Here is a 24,619-nt window from a genome sequence, read left to right as displayed (position 1 = left end):
TTCAAGCCCCATGTTGGGTATAAAGCTTACTTAAAAAAAGAGAGAGAATGAAGATCTGTTTCTCTCCGTTTGAGAAAAACGCTAAATGGCTTGGTGGTGATTTGGGGAGTCTCAGTACCAAAAGGCATTTCAAATCAACAATGCTAGATAGTTTTTTATTTTATAAAATAGGGAGTCGACCCAGGCTGATCGCAGCAGCAGCGACCCTGGTCCACTCTTGAAACGCACGCACACATTGTGATCGAATTTGATTTATAAGCTGTACTATGAGCTCTTTTTGTTGTTGTTGTTTGTTTGTCAAATGATCCTTTATTGAACTATTCTCCGTTGTGGTCAGCTGGCTGGGCATTCCACTGTACCACTACTGATGTCATCTGTGATGTCATGCACATGGTGGCCATCATTGCAGCCCGCAGACTGGGCAGTTCTCAGGATCTCTTCAATGGTTCCAGAGAGTTCTCTAACTAAAGACCGGTGGCGCATCTGTCGGGCAATATTGCCAGTCTCATCCAAAGTGATATTTCCATGGTGCTTCTTGTTTTTCCGCTTCTTTTTGTCTCTTGGTGGTTCCTTGAGGGCTTTGAGAATCTGGGCAGAGGCAGAAGGTACCACTTCAATCTGAGCCTGTCTGTTCTGAATGGTCAGTTTCACTGGAATCCTCAAGACTCTTCCAATCACCACTCGCCTTGGCTTTGTCATAACCAACCTATTTTGGAGCCAGACCCAGCGCGCCAGTCTTCGGGGCCAGGAGACATGGCATTTGACTTTGAAACTGGTGCACCTCAGGTACATGACTTTGATCTTGCTGGGTTCGAACTTAGGTGGTGTGGTGGAGGCAGCTGGTGTCGGATGAACCTGGATTTGGGAGACTGAAGACAGTTGCGCTTTTGCCTCCTCTGAGCTGAAAGCCAAAACCTGCCTTTTTTTCTTTTTCTAAGTTGTACGCCAGATGTCACGCCAAAATGTGGTCTGAGGCTTAAGGTAAGCCACCTTTAGAATATTGCTTCTAAGTGAAATGAAGTAAACACGCATGCATAAACACCAGATTGAAAAACTGTTAGAAAGATTTTATTTATTTATTTATTCATGAGAGAGAGAGAGAGAGAAACAGAAGCAGAAGGAGAAGCAAGCTCCCCACTGAGCAGGGAGCGTAACGTGGGGCTTGATCCCAGGACTCTGGGCTCAGGAGAGCTGAAGGTAGACGCCTAACCGACTGAGCCACCCAAGATGCCCCTAAATAAATATTTTAAAGGGGAATATTCTATCAGGTTTTAGGCAACCCTATTTGCCATGGTCTCTCCTGAAGTTTGGGTAGAGCTCATCGTATGGCTGGATCCCCAGCTGTTGAAAATCTGTTCACCTCCTTTCTCACCTGGACTCTTACATTAGGTTGCCGTAGGTCTCCCTGATCCCAGAGCTTCCCCTGTAGGGCTTACGGAAGTCCTGATCACGTCACTCCCTTGCCTAAGGCACTTCTTGGCTCCCTGCTTCCTGCTGCAGAAAAGCCTCATTAGCACCAGGACCTTTTGCAGTTTGCCCTCTGTTCCCTTCTCCAGGTTCATTACTGCCCCTGCCCCACCAGCCCTCCCCCTCTCCCAGGCTCAGAGGGAGAACACCTTGTCTAACATCACATTCAGATCAAAGTTTTATGGGGCCTGAAGCTCATATCATTCGGGGAACCTTCTTCACAAAATTCAAAATTACTCAAACAAAATGAGACACCCAAATGAGTACTTAATGAGAATGAGAAAGTAAATCACTACAAATGACAAATTTCACAAAGCCAAAAGATACCTCAAACATCCCAAAAGGCAGAAAAATAAAGTATTTGCATTAATGAACTGCCTGATGCGTCTCTCTAATACTTTCTTTTCCCATTCAGGTTTGTTGCACGCTCTCTGATCACTTTTTGTGATGATAATTTTATATTTGATAGTTTAGAAAAGGTTCCTTCGACTTCAGACTCATGGGTAATGTCCTGTAGCTTTCTGGGATTTTGTCAGATGTAGGCACCATGCAGTTCCTCACCTCATCTACCAAAAAACGCAACCCTATTGGCTACAGTGAACCTTTATTAGAAACTTCAAGTAATAAGCCAGTGATGAGTAGTATCCTGGGAACAGTTCTCCTACGTTTCTTTCCTACATCTTTGACCACCCCTCCTCCCCCAAGACATTGACTTTTTGAGAGAATAGGCCAGTTTTTCTTTTCTTTCTGTAATGCTCTACCTTCTGGAATTATCTGTCTCTCCATAGTGCTATTTAACCTATTCCTGTATCCCTTGAATTTCCTCTAAGCTGGGGACTAGGGATGAAGGCTCTATTAACCTCAAGTTAGACATTTTTTGGCAAGAATTTGTCACAGGTGATGCAATATACTTCACACCGTATCACACAAGGAGACACAACATCTAGGATTGTCCCACTATGGGTCAAGTCATTTGGTTAAGATGATGGCCACCAGATGTCGCTATTGTAACATTTTTCATTCGGAAACTACCAAGTCCCTTGAAAAATACTCTCATTGACAAATATTCTGGACCACCCTCCCAATCTCTATTGGATTTGGGGCTCTCTTTGTTATCTTGTTGCAGCACTCTATATTTCATCCGTAAGTGACTCAAACGTAGAAATCAAAGGGCGCAGCAGTATGTTAGACACCTAATGTGTGGATTTTCCTATGTTCATATATGTTTCCATGTTCCCATGTTCATATATGTTCCCATGTTCAATCCATCACATCACGTTCCTGTTGGTGCTCCTCATCAATATATATTTAAAGATAACTGGAGGTTTGTTATTAACAATAACAGCTGGCAGTGTATGATTTTCTTAATGGAATGTGGCGGGTCACAGGGGAAAACATCATATATCAGGCAACGATTTTAGTTAGAGGAAAGTGATGAAAATTTTAGAAAAGTAAAATCCAGGAAATTGAAAAGGCTTAATACACACATTTTCTCCAGTGGCTTAAAGGAGGCGACAAGAAAAGAAAAATGTCAAACCCTTTCTACCAGTTGTTTCGACTTTAGAGACAAAGAACATCTGCTTCTTTTTTAACGTTTGCAACAAACTTCAGGAGTGATCCTGTGGGCTGGTTTACATGAACTTCCGGAGAAAGCCCCGCCCCGCCCCCGTCCCCACCCCCCAAGACCACCTGCGGCTTCTGGGGGCACCTGTCCTGCCTGCGGCATCCTCAATACAGCCGATTGCTGGCCTGGGGAGTTTTTGCCAATTGGATGGGTAAGAAATTATGTCTCGGGATCATTTTAACTTGCATTTCTCTTCTGAGTGAACATCTTTTCCTGTTTGAAGATCATTTGCATTTATTCTTCTGGGATCTGTTCCTCTTTTGTCCCCATTTTCCTCTATCCTGTCACTGATTATTTTCTCTTCGAATTTTAAAAGCCTTCAAGAAGAGTAGGGACATTCTCACTTTGTGATATGTCACCAACATTTTCCCTCAGTTTGTTAAGTATCTCTTGGTTTTCCATACAGCGTATTTTGTCATGCAAAAGTTTTCTGGTGTTTTGGTGCAGTCAGTTTTATCAATATTTTCTTTTATTGTTTTTAGTCCTGGGTTTTGCCCCCCTTACCTATAGCTCTCTGATCCATTTGAAGTTCTCTTTTCCCATGGGCCTAGTCAGTTGTGGCAACCCAACCTATTAAAAGTTTTCCCTTCCCCAGTGACCGGATATATTGCCTTATTTTATATGAAATTCCCATATGTACTTGGTTACATATCTGGATTTTCTGTTTTGTTTTTTTTCTTCACTGGCCTCTTTAGTGATTCACCTGTTTTTTGGTTGATACTTGATTCGTTCAACTGAACAGAGTGCATTCCCTTAAGCAATTAGTCCCACTGATGAACAGAAGGATCACATCCCACGAGGAGCAGGAAGTTCGCAGTGGGTTCTAGCTTACAGATGTTTGCATAGGCAGCCTCTCAACAGCCCCCTCCTGAGCCCTGTTATTTATAGGATGGTCCTCTCTGAGCATAATGGTATAGGTCATGGTTAGCATCTGTAAGTCTCACTGAATTCCTGGTTCTCAAGGCTATAATGTCTCAAGGTTTCCCGTTTAATACCACTGTGACTTTACATCTAGAGTTTAAAAAGATTTTTAAAAAAAGATTATGGACTCTGAAAAACAACCTGAGCGTTTTGAAGGGTCAGGGGTGGGAGGTTGGGGGAACAGGTGGTGGGTAATAGAGAGGGCACGTATTGCATGGAGCACTGGGTGTGGTGCAAAAACAATGAATACTGTTACGCTGAAAAGAAATTTTTAAAAAAGTGAAAAAAAAAGATTAAATCCAGGTTTTTAGGTTTTTGTTTCCTATAACCACAGAATTAATGAGTCATTTCCTTGTGGTCTAAAATAGGACCACAGATATTTGTAACTCCCGAACAGTGAATATATGCTGTTTTCATAGTCCTCTCTTTCTATATGTGTGTGTGTATGTGTGTATTATATTGGGATTATAAATAAGAATTATTTAAATTTTCTATAGCCTTATATTTTGTTATTCTGTAATTTTCCAAGTTATAATATTTTATAATGATGGGTATAGTGTTTTAATATTGCAAGATGAAAAACGTTCTGCAGATGGATAGTGATGGTTGTACATCATTGTGGCTGTATTTAGTACCACTAAATGGTCCACTTGAAAATAGTTCAGATGGTAAATTTCACGTGACATGTATGTTACCACAATGAAGAAAGAAAAATTCCATTGCGATTATGATTTCACCCATTTCTGTTTATTCGCATCTTACAACCAGGATGTGAATGGGGAAAAGTACTTGCCGAAGGAGAATTACAAGTGACACCACTGACATAAAGTTTTACTTTGTGCAAAACATGCTACCTGTCTCTCAAGGAGTCATGTATATGCCGCAGAAGGCTTACCATATGCCAGGGACATATTTTCCTTTATAAGGAAAAAACACTTTTTTTCATGCACCAGGTGCTTACAATATAAGCGCAGGTGTACCGGTACCTTACAGAGGAGGCAGAATCCTCTTCCCTCTTGATTGGTTCCTAAAAAACTCCTGAACCAATCAGCCATGGATCAGGGGCTGCTGCTACCCCTCACCCAGCTGGGGTCAGTACTTAAGCACATGAGCCTGGCCCTTGCTGGGACTTTGGAACTGGCCTTCGAAGCTCACACACTAGTGAGCATGGACGCCAGGCTGTTGGGGGGACTTCCAATGGGTAAGCTTTGTCCCAGGGTCTGGAAGAACAACAGCCCTGCTCTCTATGAGTGTTCATCGTGGGTATTAGACCTGATGCCGGCCGAGGGGGGTGGGTGAGATCACCCTACTGCACACAGGACAGCTCAGGTAGTGGGGCTCAGGAAGTTGAGAGAAGCTTGACGGGGGTTCCCCTTCTTCCCCCGCAGTCCTCAGAGTCCCAGAGTGTCGTAGGAGAGCAGGAGACTTGGTCCTCACTGATTTGGACCAGCAACCCTCTGGTAAAGCGAAGAGGGGTACCTGGACGGGCCCCGGTTGTTGGAAGGGCAGCTAAGCAGAGACTAGTGAGAGGGAAGTGAGAGGCCATGGGGCTGGGAAGGCCTTCAGCAAGGAGGCCAACGGGGATGGGCCAGACGAACAGAGGCCAGCGGGGGCCGGACCCCTCCGAAAGTTAGCATGAGTGGGCACTGAGGACAGTCGCCCAGATACCTCTTCCCCAAAGCGAGAACGGTACTGAAGCCCCCCTAAGAATGCTCTTCAGGGAGTAAAAAAACAAAAATAAGGGAGAAATCCTGAAAGCACAGGGTATTAATCCAAAAGAGATCCAATCTCAAACGGAAAGGGTCCAGGTCTTTTTTTGAATCAGAAAGACTGTTTTCTGCTGGAGGCAGAAATTGGAGCTTCAGAGAAAATGTCAGAAAAATAGTTCTGTAAGGCTAATATGGTTACCACTTAAAACTCAGTGCACCTGTGATGGGTCTGGATGAGGGAGGTCTGTGCCTTAAACACCCACCACCTTCCTCTGAGGGTAGCGTTACACCTACCTCTTGTCAGGTTTCTCCTCCTTGGCACTGCTGATATGTGGGGCTAGATAGATAATTCTCTACTGGCGCGGGGGGTGCTGTCCTGTGCATTTGGGATGATTAGCAGCATCTCTGGCCTCTCCCCACTAGAAGTCAGTAGCCTCCCCCTCCTCCTGGCGATAACCAAAAATGTCTTCAATTACTGCCAATGTACCCCTGGGGGCAGCAATCCCCCACCACTGGGAACTGTGCTAAGGCGCTCTCCCATGTGTCGGGTCCTTGGGCATAAAGTGAAACACATGCAGCTGGCTCTCAAGGTATGGCTAGTAAACAACCAGGTGCTTCTGATTCCTTTGTGCTTGAGAAGACTCCGAGGAGCAGGAGCCTTGCCTACACACCACCTGGCTTTGCCTCCAAACCCAGAGGGAAATGGCTGGAGGGAGTCTAGGAATCTGGGTGACCAGCAGCTTTAAAAGGCGGCAGGAGGAAAGATTTCCACGTAAGTATGAGAATATGAGCCCTGACTGTCTACTGATGTGCGGCGCTTGGTAAGTTTCAGCTGCTTCCGTGGGCGGGGCGCGGCTTCCATGCTTTGAGAGACCAAGCTTAGAGTCTGGGGTGGGAGACTTGACATTTGCAGTGGGTCTGTTCTTCCACGCACGTAACTGAACTTCAGTCCTCGATAGCTTATGCAAGTTTCATCTCCTGCTCAGGAAAATCCCTCTTGGGGCGATGTCTACCCTTGAACCTTAAATTAACCATATTCTAGAACTTGTGAGAGAAACCTTTTCTCCTTAACTCTCTCAGTTGGCTTCAAATTCTTACTTCCTAGGACAACCTTAATCCTCTGAGAGCTTCTCAAGACCTACACGTGAAACACGGCCTGAGTCTAGACCCGGATTAAAACCTCAAAGAGGCTTTTTCATATCCCCCAATCCCAATTTGCCAGCCAAGATCCCAGGCCCGCAGGACCTTGTTTCTTCTACTCTTGCACCAAACCAGCAGACTTTCCTGACAGACCCCAGACTCCAAAGGCCCCAAACCCGGATTTTTGAGGAAATTAATACTAATGGGAACTGGGACTCTGAAGAGAAAAAGAAATCTTCATTTTGGAAGGAATAGGAAAAGAAAAATCCTGTCAGGACAAGGTAGGTCTCTCGGCTCTTTCCATTGGAGGCTGGGGAAGGAGAACATTCCCTGGGAAAGGGGGAGAAATATTCCCTCTGTTTGTGATCTACACATGCTTTCATAGGTTCCTCCAACAGCATTGAGCAAGTCAAGGCACCAAACCATCAAAGAAAAAATGAAATTTCCTATACAAGGAGACCATCTTGTCAGAACCACACCACAGAGCTGGTAGAAACCAAAAAGGGTTCTGGATTTTTAGCCATACCAACCTGAGGGTTGGTGTTAGAGACTATAACAAGATGTGGGAGGGGAGAGCAGTATGGACAGGTAGACCATGGTCCCTTTATTGGCAGGGATATTCATCTTGCCAGAATTTCATTTTTAAGTCCCTGAATACTCTTGAGGAAATGTTATTTTGATACATGGCTAAAATCAGACATTTTGTTAGCCCTTTTAAGTGAGTGGGGTTTCCTGGGACTAGTGTTCCCTCACTGTGACAGGCATTCTGTATAGCATCAACCTAAGTCTGTTCCATGTGGCTGCCAGGGGACTTGTGGGGGGTGGGTAAGGGGAACCCATGCAACTGTGAAGCTCATGCTACCTGATGGGAAGCGTGTAGAATGTGCCAGATCTACTGGACAGCTTGCAAGAAAGGTCGAGTCTCAGACTTACCACAGTTCTTGACAGTTTTGGTTGTGAGTGTGGGATGCCAACTAAGACCTACCTTTCTGGGAAAGAAGGGACGGACCCTGCAGGCTAGGTTAGGGGATAGGAGAAGCAAATACCCTGGGATTTGGTGGCACGTCTCTTGCCCAAGTGGTGGTGAGTTAAGAGGCTGACCCTTTCTACTGTGGATGAGATTGAGCGGTGGGAGGTAGAATTGAAACACGAAGTCCCAATAGTGCTTTTAGTGGTGGTTCCCTCTTCCAGTGGAAGATGCTATGAGGAGTTGATGGGCTGCTGGAAAGTGTACATGGTCTTTGCTAACCAGTGCAGACCTGGTCTCTCCCCTCCAGTCTTCCCCATGGAGCCCTCCCACCAGCCACTTTAAGGAAAAATCCAAGTATGCTAGGGAACCTTGGGAGGGGGCAAGATGGTGGCTGTGTTGGACATAGGCACCAAAGTCCCCATCTTACTTTGTAACAGGCAGGAAAGGATACTTGGAGGAGTTTCAGGGTCACAGCTGGGAGAGAAACTAATGTGATTTTGTGTATGGGATCCTTTGGGGTGACTGATTATGCTTGCTTTGTTCCGTCTACATCTGACTGTTGGAATTGTGGGCTACTTCCATATCTTGGCTATTGTAAATGATATTGCAATAAACACAGGTGTGCACGCACACTTCTGAATTAGTGTCTTTGTGTTCTTTAGGTACATACCCAGTGGGATTACTGGATCATGGGGTAGTTCTGTCTTTAAATTTTTAAGGAAACTCCATACAGTTTTCCACAATGGCTGTACCACTTTGCACTTCCACTAACTGTGCAGGAGGATTCCTTTTTCTCCACATCCTCACCAACACTTGTTGTTTCTTGTGTGTGTGTGTGGGGGGGGGGAATTCTTCTTGAGAGCGCATGTGCACATATGATTCAGGGTGGGAAGGGAGTGGGGAGGGGCAGAGTGAAAGGGAGAAAGCGAATCTCAAGCAAGTTCCAGACTTGGTGAGGAGCCCAACTTGGGGCTTGATCTCCTGATCTGAGCCATAACCAGGAGTCAGATGCTTAACCAAGGGAGCCACTCAGGTGTCCCTGTTCCTCGTGGTTTTGATTTTAGGCATTCTGACAGGTGTGAGGTGATGTCTCCTTGTGACTTTTGATTTGCAGCTCCTCGACAATGAGTGATGATCTTTTCATGTGTCTGTTGGCCATCTATAGGTCATCTTTGGGGAAATGTCTGTTCATGCATTTTGCCCATCTATTAATTGGATTGGTATTGCAGATTCTGATTCTGTTGCTTAGAATACAAATTGAAAGGATCTGGTCTTGTTTCCAGTTGACTTAATTATGCCAGTGAGCCATTATGATTATTCATAGGAAAACTTGCCAGAAGCCAAGACCATACAGAAATGAAGAGTGCATGGAGGCACCTGAGTGACTTAGTCAGTTAAGCATCTGCCTTCAGCTCAGGTCATGATCCTGGGGTCCTGGGATCAAGCCCCACATTGGGCTCCCTACTCAGTAGGAAGTCTGCTTCTCCTTCTCCCTCTGACCCTCCCCATTCTGTGCTCTTACTCGCTCTCTCTCAAATGAAAAAATAAGAGTGGATATTGTTTGGGGAGGGAGCAGGTAATCCTCAATAGCTTTTCTGTATATCTTGGGACCACTTATATGAAAAGACAGCCTAGCTTGTGTGTAGGTGAGAGACAGACTGCAAAGACAGAAGGGTAGAAGGCATGTCTATTTCTTGACCACTGATAACAGCTCACCATTGCCACTTAGGTGTCCGATAGGCACCTTAAGCCTAACATGTCTACATAGGAACTTCTGGTTTCTTCTAAACCTATAGTTCCTGTGGTTTTCTTTCAGCTAACGTCAACTCCGCTTTTCCTGTTGCTTGGGTAAAATCCTAGTAAGATGTCCTTTTCTTGCCTGTGTCCCACCCATTAGGAAATCCTGTGGGGTATCTTCCAAAGTGCATCCAGAACCTTGCTAGGTCTCCTTGCCTCTACTCCTCCCACCCTGGTAACAACCAGACCGTCTCCTCTCTTGGCTTGTCCCTGAGGTGATGCCGCAGGGTGCCGCAGAGTCCTCATTCCACATGTGCCTTGTGCCGCTGGATGGAGCCTTTCCAGACTGCTGCACTGAGAATCTAGATTCTTCTTGGCTTTCCCGCCCCCAGCAGATGCTGCTTTCCAACTTTCTCTGGTTTGCTAAGACAGCCTTTGTAGTTTTGCTCGCCCACTCCCCCCTCTCTAAAATCTTAAAAAAAAAAAAAAAAAGGTGGGGTGCTCCTGGGTGGCGCAGTCATCGGAGCATCCAACTCTTGGTTTCTGCTCGGGTGGTGATCTTGGGGCTGTGAGATCGATCCCCAAGTCAGGCTCTGCGCTTGGTGCAAAGTCTGCCCCTCTTTGGCTATTACCTTCTCTCTCATTCTTTTGTTTTTAAGAGATTCTGCTGCCACTTCCCCTCCTTCAACCATTTAAATTCACTGCAGTGGGGTTTCAAGAGGCAGCAGGGGCAATCGTCCGCCCAGCACACCAAGTGTAACTGCAAGTCCTGGCAGTAACCTCAGAAACAGAGGCAGCCCTACAGACCAGAGCTGATTGTGCTGTTTCCTTAACACCGTCTTCAGACATTTTATAGATGTATCTACGAACCCTGCCTTGAAACACCAAGAATGTTGCTGTAACATTGAGCTTGAAACTATGTTAAATACATCCAGAGCGTGACTGAGAAGGTTGAAGTATTTTGAAATGGAGATTAAGGTTTCTAAATGCAGGTAATATCTAAGAATCCTCTAGAATATAGAACTCTACTGGTAAATATATGCTTTGCTCTGTTTGTGCCTGTCCTTGCTGATAACCATGTGGTTCCCTTACCTATGCACTTTTATTCTACAAATTTTGGCATGTATCATGTTCTTGGTATTCAGTATAAGTTCCTATTGTGTGTGATATACTGGAGTCACGTGAACAAAATAGGGTTTTTCTTCCCCTGGAATTCCACTGTAATCAAGTTCAGCATGTATAGGATACTTAATCTTTTCAGAATAGTTCTTTGTACCTCCTAGATTATTATCCAAGTTCTAGGACAGAAATGTAGCAAGAGCAATAGAGTGTGTTTAAAAAGGGGACCAGAACTCCTAGAATTGAAGATTGTAGACCTTGTCATTTAATAGGAAGAAGAAGAAGAATGTGATCAGACCAAAGACCAAATAAGCAGTAAAAAATAAGAAACGTAAGGACTGCAATCTGAAATGGGAGCCAGATGAGTCCTTCTACTTCCAAATGCACCGTCAGCATGAATTTAAAAGCACAGCTGTGTGGGGCGCCTGGGTGGTGCCATCAGTTAAGCCTGACTCTTGATTTGGGCTCCTGTCATGATCTCAGTGTTGTGACGTCAAGCCCTCCCTAGGCTCTGCACTGGCGGCTTGAGACACTCTTGCTTTGTCTCCCTCTGTACCTGCCCCTCCACCGCTAACCACTCTCTCTCCCTCTAAAATAAATCTTCAAAATATAGTAAGAGGTGCCTGGATAGCACAGTCAGTTGGGGATCCAACTCTTGGTTTCTGCTCAGGGGGTGATCTCAGGGTCCTGAGATTGAGCCCCAAGTCGGGCTCAGCATTCAGCGCTGAGTCTGCTTTGGGACTCCTCTGCCCCTCTCCCACCCACTGCATGCTCTCTCCAAAATGAATAAATCCTTAAAAAAAAAAAAAACAAAACTACACAGTTGTGAGTCTTTAGAGTGACTTAATGAAAGGCAAAGAAATGAATGCTATTGGGCAAATTGGTGCTTAAGGGAGGATGAGATTGTTAAAACATTAAAAAGAAAAGGATTTTAATAACTTTCTTACTCTTCCTCCCCTTTATTTCACCCACCCGCCCACCCACCTCCCCTCCGGCAACCACCTGTTCTCTGTATGAAAGCGTCTGGATGTCTTCCTCCCTCTTAGTTCATTTGATTCTTAAAATTCAGTGGGTGAAATTATATGGTATTTGTCTTTCTTGGACTTATTTCACTTAGCATTATACCCTCTCGGTCCTTCCATGTTGTTGCAAATAGCAAGACTCATTTTTTTATTTTTAAGATTTTATTTTCTTGACACAGAGAAATCTCAAGTAGGCAGAGCAGCAGGCAGAGAGAGGGGGATGCAGGCTTCCTGTCGAGCAGAGAGCTTGACTCGGGGCTCGATCCCAGGACCCTGAGATCATGACCTGAGCCGAAGGCAGAGGCCTCAACCCACTGAGCCACCCAGGTGCCCCAAGATTCAATTTTTTTTTAATAATGACCAGCATTCCATTGTGTATATGCAGCACACTTTATCCATTCATCTGTGCTTGGACACGGGCAGTTTCTTCATCTTGACTACTGGAAATAATGCTGCAATGAACACGGGGGCCCATATCACTTTTTGAATTAGCGTTTGTGTTTTCTTTAGGTAAATGCCCAGTAGTGGCGTTACTGGATCATACGGTAATCCTATTAAGGCTTTTCTGCAGAACCTCCATACAGTTTCCCACAGTGGCTACGCCAATTTACATTCCCACCAGCAGTTGCACAAGGGTTCGTTTTTCTCCACGTCCTGGCCAATACTTGTTTCTGGTGTTTTTGATTCTAGCCATTCTGACGGTTCTAAGTGGTGGTATTCATTGCGGTTTTGATTTGCAGTTTCCTGATGATTAGCGAGTGATGTTGCGCATCTTTTCAAGTGTTTTTCGGCCATGTGTATGTTTTCGGGAAAATGTCTAATCAGCTCCTCTGCCCACTTTTTAATTTTTTTTTTGTGGTGTCGAGTTGTATAAGTTCTTTATTTATTTTGGATATTAATCCCTTATTGGATATATCATTTGCAAATACTTTCTTGCACTCAGTAAGTTGCCTTGTTCTATTGGTTTTCTTTGCTATGAAAAAAATTTATTTCAGTGTAGTCCCAATGGTTTAATTTTGCTTTCCTTTTGCTTGCCTGCGGAGACTGATCTACAAAAATGTTTCTACTGCTGATTACTGCCTGTGTTTTCTCCTAGTAGTTTGATGGTTTTAGGTCTCAAACTTAGGTCTTTAATCCATTTTGAGTTTATTTTTGTGCATGGTGTAACAAACAGTCTATTTCCCTTTTTTGCATATAGCTGTCCAGTTTTTCCAGCACCATTTGTTGAAGAGACTGTCTTTTCCCTGGGGTATGTTCTTGCCTTCTTTGTCATCGATTGGCCATGCAAGGGTGTGTGTTTATTTCTGGGTTTTCTATTCTGATCCATGGATGTGTGTTTTTTGTTTTTTAAAGATTTTAATTTTTTGACAGAGATCACAAGTAGGCAGAGAGGCAGGCAGAGAGGGAGGGGGAAGCAGGCTCCCTGCTGAGCAGAGAGCCCGATGTGTGGCTCCATCCCAGGATCCTGAGATCATGACCTGAGCTGAAGGCAGAGGCTTTAACCCACTGAGCCCCCCAGGTGCCCCCCAGATGTGTGTTTTGTGCCAGTACCTTACTGTCTTGATTACTCTAGCTTTGTAGCATACCTTAAAATCTGGGATCTTGATAGCTCCGGCTTCATTCTTCTTTCTCAAGATTGATTTGGCTATTTGGGGGTCTTTTGTGGTTCCACACAAACTTTAGTATTATTGGTTCTAGCTCAATGAAAACCATGGCCGGGGTTTTAATAGGGATTACATTAGATCTGTAGATTGCTTTGGGTCCTTTGGAAATGTTAACAATATTGGTTCTTTCAGTTCATGAATATGACCTATCTTTTCATTTGTGTCCACTTCACTTTCATTGATCAGTGTTTTATAGTTTTTTTGACTAAAGGTCTTTCACCTTCTTGGTTAAGTTTATTTTTAGGTATTGTTTTTGGTGCAATTATCAATGGGATTGTCTTCTTAATTTCTGCTACTTCATTATTGTATAGAAATTCAACAGATTTCTGCATCTTTTGTATTCTGCAAACTTATTGAATTCATTTCAGTTCTAATAGTTTCTTGGTGGAGTCGTCAGGGTTTTCTATATATAGTATTATGTCATCTGCCAATAGTGAAATTTTTGCTTCTTACCAATTTGGATTTCTTTTATTTCTATTTCTTGTCTAACTGCTATGGCTAGGACTTCTAGTACTACATTGAATAAAAGTGGTAAGAATAGATATCCTTGCCTTGCTTCTAATCTTCGAGGAAAAGTTCTGTTTATCACTACTGAATATGATGTTAGGTGTGAGTTGTTCATATATGGACTATATTATGTTGAAGTATGTTCCCTCTAAACCTACTTTGAGAATTTTTATCATGAATGAATGTTGAATTTTGTCAGCTGCTTTTTCTGTGTCCCATGAGGTGATCGTATGGTTTTTATCCTTTCTCTTGTTAACGTATCATGTTGATTTTCAAGCATTGACCCACTCTTTCATCCCTGGAATAAATCCCACTTGATTGTGGTGAATGATTTTTTAAATAAATTATTGGATTCTCTTTGCGAATATTTTGTTGAGGATTTTTGCATCTATGCTTATCAGAGAGGGGCTTATAGTTTTCTTTTTTTGGTAATACCTTTATCTGGTTTTGGTATCAAGGTAATGATGGCCTAATGGAATGTATTTGAGAGCGTTCTTTCATCTTTTTTTTAATATCTTGAAAAAAATAGATACTAACTCCTTAAATGTTTGGTAGAATTCATCTGTGAAGCCACCTGGTCCTGGACTTCTGAGATTTTTTTGATTATTTAATTTCATTGCTAATAATTGGTCTGTTCACATTTTCCATTTCTTCCTGATTCTGTTTTGGGTGGTTATATTCTAGGAATTTATTTCTAGGTTGTCCAGTTTATGGACAGTTTATGATTTTTCATAATTTTATGATTCTTTGTATTTGTTATTTTTCCTCTATTTCTGATTGAGTTCTCTTTTCTTCTTGAAGTCTTGCTAAAGATTTGTCCTTTCTGTTTCTTAACCTCCCAGTTTCATTTTTCAAGTCTATTATTTTTGCTCTGTTCTTTTTTTTTTAAGATTTTTATGATTTTATGTATTTGACAGAGAGAGAATACATGTAGGTGCAGCAGCAGGCAGAGGGAGTGGGGGAAGCAGGCTCCCCATAGAGCAGGGAGTCCAACATGGGGCTCGATCCCAGGACCCTGGGATCATGACCTGAGCTGAAGGCAGACACTTAACCAACTGAGCCACCCAGGTGGCCCTCTGCTCTGTTTTGTTTTGTTTTGTTAACATTTTATTTATTTATTTATTTGATAGAGACACGGGAGAGAGGGAGCATAAGCAGGGGGAGAGGGAGAAGCACACTTCCTGCCAAGCAGGGAGACCAATGCGGAGCTCGATCCCAGAACTCTGAGCTGAAGGCAGATTCTTAATGACTGAGCCACCCAGGCACTTCTGCTCTGTTCTTTATTATTTTCCTTCTGCTGACTTTGGGCTTTGCTCTTTTTCTAGCTCCTTTAAGTATGAGGTTAGATTGAGATTTTTCTTGTTGCTTGAGGTAGGCTTGTATTGCTATAAACTTCCTTCTTGGAACTGCTTTTACTGCATCCCAAAGCTTTTTGAACCACTGTGCTTCCATTTTCATGTGTCTCCATGTATTTTCCTCTTAGATTTCTTGGTTGACCTAATCACTGTCTAGTTGCATGTTGTTCAGCCTATTCATATATCTGTGTTCTTTCCAGATTTTTTTCTTGTGATTGACTTATAGTTTCATAGCATTCTGATTAAAAAAGATGCATGATGGGATTTCAGTCTAGAATTAAGAGGTGTTTTGTGGCCTAACCTGTGTTCTGTTCTGGAGAATGATTCATTCTCCAGATGCACTTGGATGTATTCCACTGTTTTTGGATGGAACGTTCTGAATGTCTGTTAGGTCCATCTGATATGTCATTCAAAGCCACTGTTTCCTTGTTAATTTTCTGTCTGGATGATCTGCTCATAGATGTAAGTGGGGTGTTTAAGACGCCTACTGCTTCCAACTTCCTGATGTCTGCTAATAGTTGCTCTGTGTTCAGGTTCTCCCGTCCACATGGGAGCTTAGTTATTTATAATCTAACCTCTTTTGGATTGTTCTCTTTATCATTATGTATTGTCCTTCTTGATCTGTTGTTACAGTCTTTGTTTTTTAAAGTCCATTTTGTCTGATACAAATATTGCTACCCCAGCTTTCTTCTTTCTTTTGCTTGGTAAATGCTTTTACATCTGTTTTCTTGCAACCTGCATGTGTCTTTGGGTATGAAATGAGTGTCTTACAGGAAGCATGTAGATGGGTCTCACTTTTTTTTATCCATTCAATTACCCTATGTATTATTTTAGAGAGAGAGAGAAGGGGAGAGGCAGAGGCAGAGAGAATCTCAAGCAGAACCTGCATTGAACAGAGCCTGACCGGGACTCGATTATCATGGCCCCAAGATCATGACCGTAGCTGAAATCAAAAGTAGGACATTCAATCAACTAAGCTAACCAGGTGACCCACACCCTATGTCTTTAGAGCATTTTATCCATTTATATTTAAAGTAATTATTGATGTGTATTATTGCCATTTTGTTATTTAAGATTTCAAAGAGTGCACGAGTGGGGGAGGGGCAGAGGGAGAGAGACTCCTCAGGCAGACTCCCCACTGAGCATGGAGCCCAATGTGGGGCTGTATCACAGAACACCAAGATCATGACCTGAGCCAAAACCAAGAGCTGGGCACTTAACTGAGCCACCCAGCTGCCCCAGTTTTATGGTTCTTTTTGTAGTTCTTAACTGTTCCTCTTTTCTTGCTCTCTTACTTTGTAGTTTGATGATGGCTTTCTTTAGTGTTCTGCTTGGATTCCTTTATTTCTCATCTTTAACTTGGAGTTGGAGGATCCTGATCTCACCTCATCATCCCATGGACATACCAATGTAACAGCCACATCAGTGAAATGAACTCTGAAAATCACCAGAAGATGAGCAGAGCAGACTTCATGATTAATAGTAGAAAGGAGAAGCCCCATTGGAAAGGGCAGGGGTTGTGGAGATGCAGTTAGGAACCAAAACCCTAGCGAGACTAACCCCAAATGGGAAAGATACCACAAGCACGGTGAATCAAGAGGATCAGACCCTTCTGATTGCCTGAGGTAGGCTGTATTGGTATAAACTTCCCTCTTGAAACTGCAAGAGGGAATCAAGAGGACCAGACCCCACACCAGGCATCCCAGGCATGGGGGACCCGCACTAGGAAGAAAATTTCTAACATTTGGCTTTGCAGACCAGTGGGGCTTAAATTCAGAGTTTCTACAATCGGCAGGGCTTAATTTCAGGTACTTTAAAAATCAGCAGGCTTGAAAGTGGGGGATGCAAGTCCCCGTAATCCCCCGCAACTTAAATATATGGCTCTTAGCACCCTCTGACCAGAGTCCCATAGCCCTTAGATACTGTTAAAGAAAACTGGAAAATTGTCTCAGGAAATAACAAAGTAGCCTCCCCAAAAGTTTGCGAAATGCTGTTCTGCTGGAGAGAAATATAATGTGCAATGTTTGGGAGAAAAAAAATTGTTTTGCAGAATAATAGTCATAGAATAAAGAACTTCTGTCTGTCCTCTAGAGAGGACATCGCTAATGTAATCTGCTGAGAACATCTAGCAGGGCCAGGCTGAAGCTGAACAACCACTTCAATCCAGTCATGCTGAAGCCAGACGGGAAGTCACCAGAAGGGACAAGATGAGGAAAGGAAGTACTACAGGTATCCTAATCCTTAATCAGCATGATCTAAGGCCCAGAGACCCTTACCCTGAATTTCACCCTTTAAAAACCCTGATTGGGGACGCCTGGGTGGCTCAGTGGGTTAAGCCGCTGCCTTCAGCTCAGGTCGTGATCTCAGGGTCCTGGGATCGAGCCCTGCATCAGGCTCTCTGCTCAGCAGGGACCCTGCTTCCCTTCCTCTCTCTCTGGCTGCCTCTCTGCCTACCTGTGATCTCTGTCTGTCAGAAAAAAAACAAAACAAAAACAAAACAAAAAAAACTTAAAAAACCCCACATGTGGGGTGCCTGTCCATTAAGCAAACCAGCCTTGATTTTGGCTCAGGTCATGATTTCAGGGTGGTGGGATCCAGCCCACATTGGCCTCCGCACGGGGTTTGGAGCCTGCATGAGATTCTCTACCTCCTTCTCCCCCACCTTTCTCTTTAAAAAAAAAAAAAAAATGTGTTTGGCGGTGGGGGCACCTGGGTGGCTCAGTGGGTTAAGCCTCTGCCTTTGGCTCAGGTCATGATCTCAGGATCCTGGGATCGAGCCCTGCATCAGGCTCTCTGCTCAGCAGGGAGACTGCTTCCCCCTCTCTCTCTGCCTGCCTCTCTGCCTACTTATGATCTAGGTCTGTCAAATAAATTAATAAAATCCTTAAAAAAAATAAAAGTTAAAAAAAAAAAAAAAGCTTGTAAGCCATTAGACATTGAGTATTAACTCCTTTTCCTGGGTGGCGCCACACCAGTAAATAACCCATTTTTCTTCACGGTGAAAGCTCTTGGTCAGTTTTTACTGGCAGCGGCGGATGAACTCAGGTTTGGTTACACATTTAGCAACCACAACGGGTTTTGTCCCTACAGACGCTTCCACTTGTGGTTTGGTGGCTGCAGTTCTGGGGCAAAGCGCGGAAGTACAGACCCCGCTGCTCCAGAGGCAGGGCTGAGGCGCGCTCCACTGAGCGGTGTCCAGGACCTGCAGTGTTTCGGGCCGGCTATGGGGGAAACAAGGCGCGGGGAGTCCTTTGTCCAGGAAGACCTCTCTGGTAAGTTACCGCAGGTGTGACGACCCAAACTTTCATTTGTTATAAACTCGTTCGGGGTGGTTTTGGTTTGGGGGAATATCTTCTGATTGTATAAGAGAACAACCTTTTGAGAGGTTACCCTGGTTTCTGGTTGGGTTCTGTCTCCGTGTTCACCATGGGAACTGATTTCATTGTCCCTTGTGGTCCTCTGAATTGCACGTTACAAAACCGGGCTATTCATCTAGCTATGAACCCCTGAAGAGGAAAAATCATTTTACAACAGGGCACAGCCACAGTGTGGTCTAGAGTCAGGAGAACGCTGGCCAGAAAGTGGATCCTTAAATTACCACACCGCCTTACCATTAGATTTGTTTTATAAGAGGAAAGAAAAAGGAGATAATACCCTATGTTTAGTCTTCTTAATTCTTTATTTGAATTCAATTTAGTTAACATATAGTGTATTATTAGTTTCAAGGGTAGAGTTCAAGAATCCATCAGCTGTGTACAACACCCAGTGCTCGTTCCATCACGTGCCCTCCTTAATGCCCATCACCCAATTACCCCAACCCCACACTGCCCCTCCCCTCCAGCAACCCTCTGTCTCCTAAAGTTAAGGGTCTCTTATAGTTTCTCTCCTCTGATTTCATCTTATTTTTCCTTTCCTTCTCCTGTGTGCATCTGTTTTGTTTCTTAAATCCTACACAGGAGTGAATTCATCTAGTCTTTGACTTATTTCACTCAGCACAATACGCTCTAGTTCCATCCATGTCTTCGCAAATGGCAAGATTTCATTCTTTTTGATCTATGCTTTTGTATCAGAATAAGGCAACTCAGACAACTATCATATGATCTCCCTGATGTGAGGACATGGAGAAGCAACATGGGGGGGTAGGGGGATAGGAGAAGAATAAATGAAACAAGATGGGATTGGGAGGGAGACAAACCATAAATGACTCTTAATCTCACAAAACAAACTGGGGGTTCCTGGGGGGAGGTGGGATTGGGAGAGGGGGAGCGGGCTATGGACATTGGGGAGGGGAGGCGAACCATAAGAGACTATGGACTCTGAAAAACAACCTGAGGGTTTTGAAGGGTCAGGGGTGGGAGGTTGGGGCAACCTGAGGGTTTTGAAGGGTCAAGGGTGGGAGGTTGGGGGAATAGGTGGTGGGTAATGGGGAGGGCACGTTTTGCATGGAGCACTGGGTGTTGTGCAAAAAGAATGAATACTGTTACGCTGAAAAAATAAATAAAATGGAAAAAAAAGAATAAGGCAACTCAGAGAAAAGTGTAAAATTTTATTCAACAGCAAGGTGACACTAAAAAGTCTGTTCCTTCCTCCCCACCCTTCATTTTGGGATCGGGTATTTGGAAACTGGGACTTTAAAGTCCTCTCCACAAAAATCAGTGAACCAAAGGCTAGATTTTGTTTGCATCTATTTTGTGGGTGTCCCTGTGTTATAGGATTTTTCTCTACTTCTAGATGGTATTACTAAAATTTTTAAGAAGAGCTCTTTTTAATTGGTTTAAAGGCAAGTGTGTGTAAGAATTGAGCATTCCATAACTCAGATAAACGTTTTTCAAGTCCATGTGATCTGGAGAAATATTTGATATTAAAGCTACTTTGACATTGGTTTAATTAAAATACATGACTTTAGAATTATCAGTACTAAAATTCAAACTTATTCGACCAGCTTAACTAAGAATATGCTTTTTAAAAAAACATATATAGCTTGAGAGACTGACCAACATAAGCCTTTTAATGGGTAATCTAAGCATAGTTAAAAACAAGTAAATTTTAAGTATTTTTAGATAACTAGGTTACCAAAGATTTTACGAGCTACAACTTTGAAGTTTTGGTAGGTTCATAAACTTGATAAACCAAGTTAAATTAAGTTAAATTAATTGGATCTCTAATTTCTGATCAATAGAGAATCAAATACTGTAAGTTTATCTGCTCTTGGTTTCCTACTACAGGGAAACTAAAGATATTTGGGTCTGTTAAATGTATTTTGTGCTTTTATTAAGTTACTATAAAAACATTTCTAGAAATTGGCAGATTTGTTTCATAATCTAAATTCTGCTGCAACAGTTCAATTGCTTATTAAATTTTCACTAGAAACTAAGGTTTCTAAGAATTCAGAATTCTAATAAGTATAATCAAGACTCCTGGAACTAAGGGAAGCGACTCTGTATTTAAAGAAAGTAAGATGTGGTTTTGGTAAGAAAAACACGAGGAACAGAAATACATTTTTGTCAAGGGAAAAGCAATCCTAAAAACTAAGACTAGTTAAAGAAATGTAGGACAAGGGGCGCCTGGGTGGCTCAGTGGGTTGGGGCCTCTGCTTTCGGCTCAGGTCATGATCTCAGGGTCCTGGGATCGAGCCCCGCATCGGGCTCTCTGCTCTGCGGGGAGCCTGCTTCCTCCTCTCTCTGCCTGCCTCTCTGCCTGCTTGTGATCTCTGTCTGTCAAATAAATAAATAAAACCTTAAAAAAAAAAGGGAAAGCCCAGGGAGGGGTGGGGGCCCCAGCGGGGATGGGAAATGGGTCTCCCCTCCCCAGGGCGCTCGCCATGCTTCCCTGGGCTGGGCAACTCCCCTGCCCCCACAAGCCACCCTCTCCAGGCCCCAGCTGCTCTCTTGGACCGCTCCAAACCTGCCTCGCACACAGTAGGTGCTTAATAAGTATGTTAAGTGACGGCGTGCACGTGAGCACCCCCGGGTACCTCACTGGAGGCATAGGTGCCTCCCGTTTCATTCCCAGGATGGACCAGCTGCGTGTCTGCGGGCAGAAGGGGAGGCTGAGGCCTGGAGACTTGGCACCACCGGTCTCCCGCGGGAGGGCTGAGAACTGTGCCTTGGTCTCAGCGTCACAAGGAACCACCCAAGTCCACGCATTCACAGAGGGACACGGTGTGTTCTGAGGCTGAGCCTGGACCCTGAAATGGTTCATTCCAGACTGAACCCTGATCACTAATTGAGCCCTGATCTCAGAATGAGCCCTGATCACACGCTGAACCCTGAGCCCAGGCTGAGCTCTTATCCTAGACTGAGCCCTGATTCCTGGCTGAACCTTGACCTTGGCCGAGTGTGTGACTACAGACCAGCCACAACTCTGACTGACGCTGAGACCTGGCCTTGGACTGACCCTTGAGCCCAGGCTGAGCCCGGGTTCTAACTGAGCCCCAACCCCCACTCCAGCTGCATCCCTGACTCTAGGCTCAGAGCAAATGCAGGACTAAAGTAAATGTAATGAGAGGACAGTGTGACTAGCAAGGCCAAGCCATCTGGCAATGATGCCACGAGTTACCTGCTGCCCGGCCCTGTGTGCACTGCACCCCATTTAATCTCACGATTACCCCACGCTACAGAAGAGAAATCCCCCTCTAGAAGCCTGCCCCGGGACAGCTCTGACCATGCACAAGTACGCCTCCAAAAGGTTAGTCGTCGTTGTTTGTAAATGCAAAATGTCAGAAGCAGCCCGAGCGTCCGTGCACAGGGGAGACGCCCACCGGCCACGTGCGCCACAGCGCCGAGTACCACACAGCCACGAAAAAGAGTCCCCCTCCAGGTCGTATTAAGTGGGGAAAAATACGAAAATGTATATGGGATAAGCTGCCTTCTGTGAAACAAAGAAGGGGGAATGAAATATATACGTAGCTGCTTGTTTCTCGAAAGAAACACGGGAAAGATAAACCAGGAAGCAGTGAGATCGGTTCCCTCTGGGGGTGGCAGATGGAGTGGAAAGAGGGGATGACGGCCTCTGGACATCGCTGCTCGCGTGATCTTCAAACTCTGTTTTTGCTCTCTATATTCTACGATAAAATGAAATCAACAAGGCGCGGGGAAGAAAGCTGGAGAATGGGTCATAAGCCCAAAACAGAGGAACCGAACCGTGTTTCAGATGAAAACCACAACCACACAGAAACAGAGGAGAACAAGCCCATGCGACTTTGGACAGGCACTTGTTCTAAAGACAAAAGGAACTTCAGAAAAAGAAATATGAACTTTGTGTTATCGGTTTGTTTTCAGGAGGGGTAGAGGTGTAGTGATTCTGAAACTCTCGTGTGTTATGGGACGAGCAAAGTAGCAAGTGTAGCATCTTCTTAAGAACCGGGTCCGTTGGCGGCGCCTGGGGGGCTCAGTGGGTCAAAGCCTCTGCCCTCAGCTCAGGTCATGATCCCAGGGTCCTGGGATCGAGCCCAGCATTGGGCTCTCTGCTCAGCAGGGAGCCTGCTTCCCCCCCTCTCTCTCTGCCTGACTCTCTGCCTGCTTGTGATCTCTGTTTGTCAAATAAATATTAAAAAAAAAAAAAAATGTAGGTCAAAATCTAAATGTAAAAAGTTATTGGAAGTTTTTGGAAAAGAATTGAGTCCTCAGAAGATGGAGCTAAATTAATTTTAATATCAAAATATACAGTAGTAGAAAACTAGAATTGGGTTTTTGTTAAAATGACAAAGTTCTTAGATGATGGGCCTATTCTCGACAACTTATAAACCAAGGTTTTTACGTGCTCCGAAAAAGTTACGTTTTGTCTTTATCGGGTCTTGGGTTACTTAAGTTGAATCTTTTTTTTTTTTCTTTTAAAGATTTAATTATTTATTTGACAGACAGAGATTACAAGTAGGCAGAGAGGCAGGCAGAGAGGGAGAGAGGAGGAAGCAGGCTCTCCGCCGAGCAGAAAGCCCGATGCGGGGCTCGATCCCAGGACCCTGAGATCATGACCTGAGCTGAAGGCAGAGGCTTTAAACCGCTGAGCCACCCAGGCGCCCCAAGTTGAATCTTATTTTTTTTTTAATATTTTATTTATTTATTTGACAGAGATCACAAGTAGGCAGAGAGGCAGGCAGAGAGAGGTGGGGGGAAGCAGGCTCCCTGTTGAGCAGAGAGCCCAATGCGGGACTCGATCCCAGGACCCTGAGATCACGACCTGAGCTGAAGGCAGCGGCTTAACCCACTGAGCCACCCAGGCGCCCCTGAATCTTATTTTTGATAAATTTCCCAAAATTCAGCTTCTAAATGAAGTCTTGAGTAGGCTTACTCGGTATGACGAACTATAAGGGAAGCCTTATCAAATAACTGATGATAAATCCTCTTAGGTTAGGTTTTGTGGGTGAATGCTAGAACCACTCCAGAAATTATACAAAATCCCTAAGTTTTTTTTTTTTTTAAGATTTTATTTATTTATTTGACAGAGATCACAAGCAGGTGGAGAGAGAGGAGAAAGCAGGCTTCCCGTGGAGCAGAGAGCCCGATGTGGGGCTCGATCCCAGGACCCTGGGATCATGACCTGAGCTGAAGGCAGAGGCTTTAACCCACTGAGCCACCAGGTGCCCCCCAAATCCCTAAGTTTTGACAGTTCCTAGTAGAAGGTCATGAGCTCTCCTTATAATTGATATGTTGTAGGTCACAGAAACATTTCCTTGTCAACTGCATTATGAATGCTCCCTAGTGCTTGAACCGTGACCCTCTGAATTGTCTTTATGGTCACCATTTGACTCTGATCCTCTTACAACTAACTGTCTCAGCTTCAAGGAGATCTATGGAAAGGACTTTGGACACATACAGGTTTCTGATACCTTTAAGATCCTAAAACTAAATTTCTAGAACTAGTGGGAAAACTGTATTTAAACAGAACAAGAATTAACAGGGGGCCAGAGAAATTGAGGAAGATTATAGTTTTTAGGACTCTTACTTAAAACGTTGTTTCTAAGGTTTGCGCTCTCACATTTAAGGAAGCTTTTTCTCTTACCCTTCTAGGACTTACACAAATTTGGTAAAATTTTCCTTTGTAAACTAATATGAAACCTTTCTCCCTGTCTCATCCCTCCAGAATTCAGAAACTCCCTGAGTCTCCTTTGATGGCATTTGTTATTTTCACAAGTTCAGTAAGACTCTGTCTCCTTGGTTCTGTTACCAAGGCTTTGACTGGAAGGTCATATTTGAGTGAGACAAGCATGGAGTCAGACATGACCAGACAGCTTTAAGGAACTAGGGTTGACTTTATGGAGCCAAGGAAGCCTGTTGGAAATAACTACCAACGTGCTACCTTGTTGACAGAGCCCCTGGAAGTCTTACCTGGTGAGTTAAAAGTCACTTCCTAGCAGTACTAGCCCCAGGATATTTGGGGGACCTT

At 44.0% G+C, this 24,619-nt stretch overlaps 1 pseudogene; it reads right to left on the bottom strand.

Moving 5' to 3' along the window:
- Window positions 1-333: 333 nt before the first annotated feature.
- Window positions 334-807, bottom strand: LOC123953448 (annotated as a pseudogene).
- Between the last annotated feature and the right edge of the window lie 23,812 nt (window positions 808-24,619).

The sequence above is a fragment of the Meles meles genome, chromosome 11 (genome assembly GCF_922984935.1).
Source record: "Meles meles chromosome 11, mMelMel3.1 paternal haplotype, whole genome shotgun sequence".
Taxonomy (NCBI): Eukaryota; Metazoa; Chordata; class Mammalia; order Carnivora; family Mustelidae; genus Meles; species Meles meles.
This window is presented reverse-complemented; position numbering and strand designations above follow the sequence as displayed.